The sequence below is a fragment of the Crocodylus siamensis genome, chromosome 3 (assembly GCF_052110815.1).
Source record: "Crocodylus siamensis isolate JL-2025a chromosome 3, ASM5211081v1, whole genome shotgun sequence".
Taxonomy (NCBI): Eukaryota; Metazoa; Chordata; order Crocodylia; family Crocodylidae; genus Crocodylus; species Crocodylus siamensis.
In genome coordinates this window covers 224605412-224615016 of record NC_143397.1, presented here as the reverse complement: position 1 = coordinate 224615016, position 9605 = coordinate 224605412, and positions in this window count along the sequence as shown.

Sequence of the window (9605 nt, the reverse complement as noted above, 5' to 3'; positions counted from 1 at the left end):
CAGGGTGGCAAGGACCCCCAGAGGTAGGTCATCTAGTCCAACCCTGTCTTGCCCGAGGCAGAATCATCCCTATCCAGACCACCCCATACAATCCATACTCAAAACTTCATGAGGCCATCCTCAACCCTGACACAGCACAGACCTGACACCCTAACCCGCCACAGGTCAAGCAGGACAACCTGGCAGCCAACATCCTGCTTCTACAAAACGTCAATATACACTTGAAACACAGGGTAGAGGGCTATGCCCTCCATTATAGAGGAAGCCAAACACCCGCAAAGTTCGTCCCAGTCTGACCATGTGGGAAAATCCCTTCCTGAACCTAAATATGACAATTGGCCTAACCCTGAGTGGAGGAGCAAGACCTTCTAGCCAGAAACCTCTGGGTTTGGTCCCCGCAGGAGCACTGACACACCCAAGTCAAAGTCCTCAGCCTTGGCTGTAATCAGCACACAGCACCTCAGGGAAGGCTTAAAAATACCTTGGCATATATTAGAAAGCAAGGGGCAAGGGGGGCACAGGCAACCTGCAAGGGCCAGAAGCATGGGAAGCACCCATAGTAGAACATGGGTATAGCTATGCCTAGATCATTTTCAACCCGTGGTTGTCCAACCTCTTCTTGAACACCCAGTGATGGAGAGTCCCCAACTTCCCTAGGCATCTGTTCCACAGCTGCACTGTCCCAACTGAAGAAGCTTTTCTGGATATTCAGTCTAAACTTACTTTGCTGCAATTTCAAGCCATTTGTCCACATTCTCCTCTCTGCAGGAAGAGGAAAGATGCTTTCCCTCTTCTTCATAGCAGCCCTTCAAAAATTTGACAACTGCTATCACCTCCCCACGAAAGCACCTTTCAGCATTCTGAACATGCCCAGCTTCTTCTGCCTCTCCTTGTGACTTGCCTTCTAAGCCCTTGACCACCTTTGTTGCCTGCCTCTGGACCCTAAGTTTTCCGCATCATGTTCAGATGCTATTTTAAAAATACATTTCTGCAGCAATATCCAGTAAGTCATGTGGCCACAGTGCAGAAAACAGATCATTACAGGAAGTAGCTTTATAGCTGATCTATTTTTCCATTATTCTTGTTACTGCCTTAATGATCCCTCAGTATCTCATTTTAAACCTTCAAGACCCTGTTTATAGAGAATCCCCCTCTGATTAAAGAGCTGTTTCTCTAGGACTGTGCAGTACAAAAGTCTACAAAGGCAGCATGATGTCACAGTATAATTTCCCATTAGAGGCATAAGGGACTATGAGCATAATTACTTCTAAAACAGTATTTAAGTACAAATGTTTAGATGACAGGATCTATTTATTTTTAACAGGAGTGGAGGAGAAGGGACACAAAATCCTTCTGCCCAAGAGCAGAAAATTAGACTTTTATGAGATGACATTAAACTACCTCCCACTGGGTATTTTTGATCCAAGTACATCAGTGTCACTGAATATTAAAACTATAACCCAGCACAAGACATCTCATGCGGCATTTAATTAAAATATTTTATGATGAAAGCATGTTAGAGATGATACATCAAATAAAGTATCTTAAATATTGCCACACATCGACTGGAAATGGCCGATATGAAAAATAAGCAGCGCAAGCAGCAAGCTTGTAAAATTTACAGCAGAACAAAATACTCTTCAGTGTCTTTTCTAAAGCATTAAGCAATACCACATATTTCTCAACTTATTTTTCAAATGCAAGATTGCACAGGTTAGTAGATACGGACCAGAGGCATACCAAGCTTTTTCAGTGCCAGTGGGAAGGGTAAAGGAGAAATTATACTGACCTCTGAAAGTGCCGGGGAGGAAAAGGAGGGAAAGGAATCTCATCTGCCCAGGCTCTCCTCACTTGAATGGTAACTGCTACTACTACTGCTGCTGCCACAGAAGTCAGCTGCAGTGCCAGAGGTCCCTTCTGGTACCCCATTCATGCCCCAGCCCATGGGGCAGCACTGACCTCCCCATGACAAAGCCCCTGCTAGGTGGAAGGGGCATCATTCCATGCCCTGCCAGCTACATACACTGCTGGGCATGGCATCAGCTGCTGTGGAAAGGCTCCTGGGAAAAGGCAACCATGCAGGTGCCCCCTCATAGTTGACATCAGGGATAGTGCCCCTCTCACCCCACCCTAGTTGTACTACTAACAGAACCTTTCCCTTTTAGAAAAATGCAAGGCCCATTTTTATTTAAACCAGGCTCCCTTCACATTGTTCTGCCTATGCAGGTTTAGATTTACACCCTCTTTTAGGTCCATTTACACTGCCAGAGTGGTATAAAGTAGTGGTTCTCAACCTTTTTTGTACCAGGACCCATTTGTAACCATCAATGGCCAGTCCCAACCCAGTAAATAATTTAAGCAGAAAGCAGCCCCCTCACCCTGCTGGTGCCCTCACCCCTGACCTGCAGCCCCCAACCCCCGCTTCCCAGCCCTGCCAGAGGGGGGCCCCCGGCCACCCCATCCTGCCCAGGCCCGAGATTGGCAGTTGCGGCAGCTCCGGCTCATGCCGGCAGCAGTGAAATGAGTCTGGCCTCAGCATAGACTGGAGGGGAGGAGGAGAGGCCTGTGGCACCCCGCCATCCTGGGCTGGGGCTCCAGTGCTATGCCAGGAGGCTTGGCCACAGTCCCCCCCAGACAGTGTCTCTTGGCTGCCCCATTCCTCTGAGTTCAGGCACCAGCCCTGGCACCACTGGCCTAGCCACACAGCTCCCCACTGCCCCCAAAAGGCACTCGCCCCCCTCCTTTACTGGAGGTGCAGATGCCTCTCCCCCTCCCGCCAAGTACCTGGCCACCTTTCCCCAGTGCTGGCAGGCACCCCCTCCCCCTCACACACCCCTGCTACACACACAGGTCTCCATGGACAATCCCCAAGCCCTGGCCCTCTAGCCCCAACCCCCTATAGACTTACCTGCATCCAGCTGCCCAGGCTGCTCCAACCACCCTGCCTGGCTGCATGCCAACCACGTGCATGTGTGCACTCAAATGTAGTGTCATTTCTCATAGACATACCTCATAGGTATGGTACTCAGCTTGCACCCAGTGTAATCAAATGGATGAATTTGTTTTCCTATCATGAATAGACATTTTTCATAACGCAAACTATAAATGTTACCTAGCAACTCATCAATTAAGCCTATCTAATTGGGCTAGAGCAGGGCTGTTAAACATAAGACCTATGGGCAGGATCACACCCAACTTCAGGGGTTTCTAGTGGTCCAGAAGATCCATCTCTGGATCTGGCCTATAGAGCCATAAAGTCAGCAGCAGAATGAGCTATGGTAGTGTTACCCCCCACTGCTGTCAGAGGTGCTGTAGGGCCAGCACCCAGGGGATTAATGCCACTGCTTCTTGGCCCACTGCCAGAGGTGGGCTATCTGGTCCACAAGCAGCAGTCTGGATCCAGTCTGTGGGACCAAATGTGTTTGACACCCTTCAGTACCTTTGAGGAGCTAAGCCTTAGTTTCGGTCTAATAGATATTGTAAAAATCCTCAAAACTACCATTCAGCTGTCACCTAACCCTGAAGGTGCCTTGCTTCTGCCAATGGGCATGCATAAGGACCTACACAAAATAGCATAGTTCCTACAGGAGAGATTACAAATGCCCAGGAGCTTGGTGGCTGGGCAGTCCCCAGGAATGAGTCAAAAGTTCTACCTGATTTGTTGCAAGAGGAAGGTGGAACCTGGGTCTGCACATCATAGGGGAACACTTTAACCATTGCACTTTTTGGCTATTCTGGGTCTCTCTGAAAGTAGGAAAACAAGACTTAGGTGCCTGGCACCAAGAAAAGACTCATGGCTACTCTCAGGACAAGTGCTGAAACCTCATTTGCTTTTGCTTTAACCTGTTGGCTATTTTAGTTCTCTGCTCAATTGGTTTCTGAGCACCCTTTCATTATTCAACATACTGTGTCCAGTTCTAGGCACTGCACTTCAAAAAGGGTGCAGAGAATTTTGAAAGGGTCCAGATAAGGGCCACAAGAATGATTAAAGGCCTGGAGGACAAACCTTATGAGGAAAGACTATGGGATCTAGGACTGTTCAGCCTGGGGAAGAGAAGACTGGGGGGGAGGGGAGGGATGACAGGACGGGATTTGGTGGCCGTCTATAAGTATGTAAGGGGTGAATATCGGGATCTGGGAGAAAAAAACCCAACCTGTTCACTGGGGTGCCCCAGGGGAGGACAAGGAACAATGGCCATAAACTGTTAGAGGATGGTTTCAGGTAGGATGCAAGGAAAAACTTTTTTATGGTAAGGGTGACCAGAATCTGGAATGGACTTCCCAAGGAGGTGGTGCAGTCCCTAGCCTTGGAAGTATTCAAGAGGAGACTGGACCTGGCTGGGATCATTTGGTTTCAGCAGTATTCCTGCCCAGAGCAGGGGGAAGGTTGGACTCTATCTTTCAAGGTCCCTTCCAGCCCTTAATTTTGATGATTTTATGTATAGGGAGAGTTAGAGCCCGAGTTAGGTGCTGCAACACTCAGGATTTCAAATCATGTATTTTTTGTGGTTCTATCCTTATGTGCTTTTACATTTCAGCAATCATGCTTTTTAATTCCTGTTAACTTTTTTGCTGGTAATATAGGATATGGTATACGTTGGACAGTCGGAGTTTGAGAGTATTTTATATATCTATAGAGTAGTATGTGAAAATATGTCAAAGATTCAAAAGGTTGGGATCAGAGAAAGCTACTGGCTATTTCAAAAGATTCTGTGCAGGCTGTGTGGCTGATTTAAGAAACAAAGGACAGTCTGTACTACAGGAGAGGCAAGCCAAAATGTGAGCTCTTAGAAACTAAAACTTACTGTAGGTTTAAGAAAAACATTTTTCTTACAGAAACTCTCAAGACATCCAAAATGATTTTGCCCTTAATTGGTTAAACCTTTAAAATAGCTAGATGTGAACTTTTAATTAAATAAGTTCCATTTGTATAAAAGGGCAATATTTTGAGGTAAACTAGAACATTTCTCCTTCTGTTCTATTACTTGTATTTGACAGTTTGTTTCTCCTGATATACAAGCTAAAAATGACAGTTTCACATTTGGGGGATCAGCAGATACAGTAACTAACTTTTTTTTTCTTTTTTAACAACTTGACTGGAAAAGTGGTGCTTTTCAGAGACATTAATTACTATTATTATTATTGTTTTACAATAAAGTCTGTTCATGATGCTCCCTGGTCTGATTTTTCTCTTTGAACAGCAAAGCAAGAGTTGAAATGCACATTGGGTAGAACTCATCCCCAGACAAAAAATCTGGCTCAGAAATTATGCACTACTTGAGCATAATTACATAGTGCAGGATCTCTGCAGAGGGATGAATTTCACCAACCTGAATTCCAAACGTTCTTTTTTCGCTCAGAACAGTAGGAGACTGATAACATGTCTGAGGACAGTAAACTACTAGAAGGGAATCTTGAGAGTGAGATATATGTGAAATGTGCAACAATTCAAAATTCCTGGGAATTTCTTATCTAATGTAAATGAAATTTGCCTCATAGCAGTGAAACAAAAGCAGAAGAAACATCTACAGTCCTGAACTATGAACCATCAGTGTCTGCTACTTCAGGTATCCAAATACTGATCATCCCAAGAGTTCCAAAACAGCACTGCACCTAATCCCGAACCCAAAAGGTTCTCCAATAATTCAAAAGATCAGATAAGTACAGTGCCAGAAAAGTTATTTTGCTAGTAAATTTACCAAACTTTGGAGAACTTTACTGTTCCTAAGATCTACCCTTCTTTTGGCACGTGTTGATGCTTAACTCACGAGAAAGAATGGTCACTAAGACATTTTGTCCATGTGATTCCTACTGTAGTTGTGCCTATGCATGCACAATCAGGTTCTTCTGGTCACTAGGTTTCACTGGCACCACCCATGCCTTTTACATACCCTCAAGCCTCCCTCATAGGGCAAACAACAACAAAAAGAACTTATAAGAGGAGGCTTGACAATTACCTAGCTGGGGTCATATAAGCCCAGTATTCTGTCCTGCCCAGGGCTTGGACTTGATGATCTACTTAGGTCCCTTCCGACCCTACCAACTATGAATCTATGAAACTGGTGAGCCATCCCCAACTGCAGCAACTCCTTCACTTACCTAGGATCCCCAAAGCTAAAGAACTCTGCATTAATGGGGAAGGAAGTATTAGGTGTGTGAGCAAGGCATTTCATGAAGGCAGTAAGTTCAACCAACTGCTCAGCAGCTTATTGGCCTGTGCACAGTCCCATGCTATTACAGCTGCATTATGTCCAGGATGGAACCTGTTGAACCTGCAGAATCATCACAGCAGGTCTCAACACTATGCTGCCACTGTCACCATATAAACTTTTATAGTTAGGGAAATAACCATCCTTCCCTCTTTGAATATTTGTCTACATGGATCCCACCCTTGCTGACTAGCAAGCTGTTAGAGTTAGTTCTATTTAAATGAAGTGGTAAAATGCTACCCTGCAAATCTGTATCTGTAAATTGCAACTAGAGAGTAGTAGTTTATAAAGGTATGTGTGGAGCTCCAAGTCACGTTTTATGAAATGGAAGGATTATCTTATTCAGTTCAAAAGAAATCTTAAATGTGTCAACACCCATTTTGACAAGCTATTGAAAGAGCCAATTTTCTGCACTTTTTGCCTTGGCAATTTGTGGAACAGTTTTGTTCTACTCGAATAAAACAAGACAGCTCTTAAAATGTCCAAGGTGAGGAGTTTATATTGATCAGGATTTTGACCCTCTCTGCCGTTATGTAGTATATTTCTATAGATTTGTCTTTCAGAGCTTGGACAATGGCACCCTGAATAAGTAAAAATGCCTTGCAAGCTAGAGGGATGCATTTATGATTCTGGTATATTTCTACATAAATGAGATTCCATTAGGGACTACAACCTTGGGTCTTCAAATTATTTGCAAGTGTTCCCTAGCCCTCTTTGGAGACCTTGTTACCAAGTGTTGAGACAAACCTCTCTCCCTCTCAGATGTTCTAAGGATCTTTCCAATAGAGCAGTGAAAAAGGAAATTCCTGGGAGAAAATGTTTACACATTCATGTTGTTTCTGTTTGGTACATTTTGGTAAGATATCATATGATCCAGCCGACTGAGACAGACCTTCATCAAATGTCCTCGGTGAGTCTGAAACCCCAGTATGAGTCATAGTGACTGTCATAAAGATGATGTGCCTTTGCTGACCTCAAACAGGATTTCTCAAATTAATTCTAATGACTGAGTTGAGTCATAGTAAGGAGAAGAGACAGCATTTGGTGACCTGCTACAATAACCAATTGTCAGGGCAAGGATAAATATGCCTGACTGCAAAGGTGAACTGCGATAACCATTAGTCATTTAACAGATCTTTCGAATTATAGCAAACTGAAGAGTAACACTGAACTGGTAAGGAGTCTTTCACTATGAACCATGGGTAATGACTCCCATGGGACTGAGGAATGGAAACATGCGTCCTCCAAGTCAAATCACAAACAAATCTGCAGGATCTGGGTAAGGGAGAAGCAACGGCAACTGGTACCAGAATGGGGGGCTAGCCTTCTTTTGTGTATGTGGTTATAAATAAGTCATGGGTAGCATACTTAGCAAAAAAAAAAAAAAAAACCCACCACCACAAAAGCACATTTTTAAAGCAACACAAACAAAGCAGTGACCCTAAATCATACTGTTTGACTTCCAGGGGCCTAAGCACTTGCAGCTAAATCTGACTGGAATAATTAATCTAGAAATTGTTTTGAACACAGCAACACTGACTCACTAGCCCCATGTGGAGGCAAAACAATCTTCTGGGAATGCTGACAGATAGAGGCCTTCCCTTTGAAATGCAAGACTTTTGGAAAGATCACATTTAATCAGACTTTTTTTTTTTTTTTTTTTTAAACTGCTCATCTAGCTACCCCTATTGCAATATTTTATTTCAAATTTTGTTTCCTGACTCCTGTCCCTACCTAAGGGATATTGCACTGGAATTACTGATACAGTACTTCGTATGGAGTGATTAAATAACTAGAGGTATTATAAATGCCATGTCTTATTTCCCATTGCCAGGTGCAATAGCTTTGAATACATACAGCTTATATAAACTTGATGGCCACAGGGTCTATTTTAATTTAAAAGGATAAGTCCTTCATGAAATTTTATTATGCAGTAATTTCTTGGTTCTCCTACTGCTTCCTTGGCTTTCTTTCAGTTAGTGATGCTCCTTCCCTCTTTCCACTATCCATTGGAATCTTACCAAGCTCACCCAGGGTCTCTCTAACTGTTCCCCTGATCTGAACAAACTTACCTAAAACCACCTGTTTAGGATAAAGGATTACAAAATAATTACTCTTTCTATTTCAGACTCGTCTGTAAGAGGCCAAGGTATGAAGTCAGTCAGGTGAAAACATCTCATGAATGTCTTATTGGCAATTTACTTTTTCCCCTTAAATTATAGGACATGATGCACTTTAGACCCCTTCTAATCCATCAGATTTAACCTCTATTCATGAACAGGATTTCTGGCTGGCAACCCCAATTCCCAACTGTTCCTGGCACCTGTGAGCCCTTTTCCTCTATGGGACTCTGACCAGCAATTGGTTAAAACCATTTTGAATCACAGCTGCTTCAAAACAAAAGTATCATTTATTCATCCAGGAATATACAGCAAGCAGCAAAAAGGGATAAAGCAACAGAAGGCTAATGTATGCTCGCTCAACTTCTCTTCTACCATAGGCCAGCCCTTTAAGGTTTACATAGTCCCTCTGATGTTACATTTGGACATAACATAAATGAATATTTCTAGTCTGGGTGGGTGGACATCACCTTATTAGCATATTCCTAGTGAACTTGATGGCACCTTGTCTTTATATCGCAGGCCATGTACAGATGGTCCGTTTCTACTGAGAGAATTGCCATTCTGGGAAAAAACAAGGTGCACAGATATTCAAGCTTTATCTCCTGCAGCAAAAATGGCTCTTCCGAGGCGGGGTGGGGAATCACCAAAAAACACGGTAGAAATCATTCCCAGAACAATTTGTCTTGGGAACAAGGAGTGGAGGGGAGGATCCCATGCTTTCCAGAGACCTGTTACCCTGATATGGAAAAGTGCAGGGGCAGGTGCTCCTCCTCAACTGGGAGGGCCAAGAAGAGCAGCCACCAGCTGTTCCCCATATGCTTTTCACACCTGAGTTTCTGGTGAAGTGAACAGGGGCTTTGCTACATTGCTCCTTCCACTCAAGTGCTAGGCACCAGGGGCTGAGCAAAGGAAGCAGGCAGAGTTTTGCCTTCCTCCATCTGTTCAGCTTCTGGGCACCAGATGATGAGCACAGGAAGGAGCACTGCCCCCCTGCCTGCTTCCCTTTGAACCCTGCTGCTCAGCTGGGCAGCTACTTAAAAGCTGGCAGAGCCAGGGCCCAGGCTCAGAGCAAGCCTCCGAGCCCAGTTCCTGAACCAGACTGCTTCCCTTTGCCAACCCTCCTGCTACTCAGAAGCCAGCCAGCCAGCCAGCCAGGGAACCACCAGGCTCAGGGAGTCTCTATTCTAGGTAGCTAGGCAAAGCCCTGCTTACCCCTAACATCAGAGAACCAGTTGTGTGGGGTAAGCAGGGGTTTTGCTGTGGGGCTCAGTTT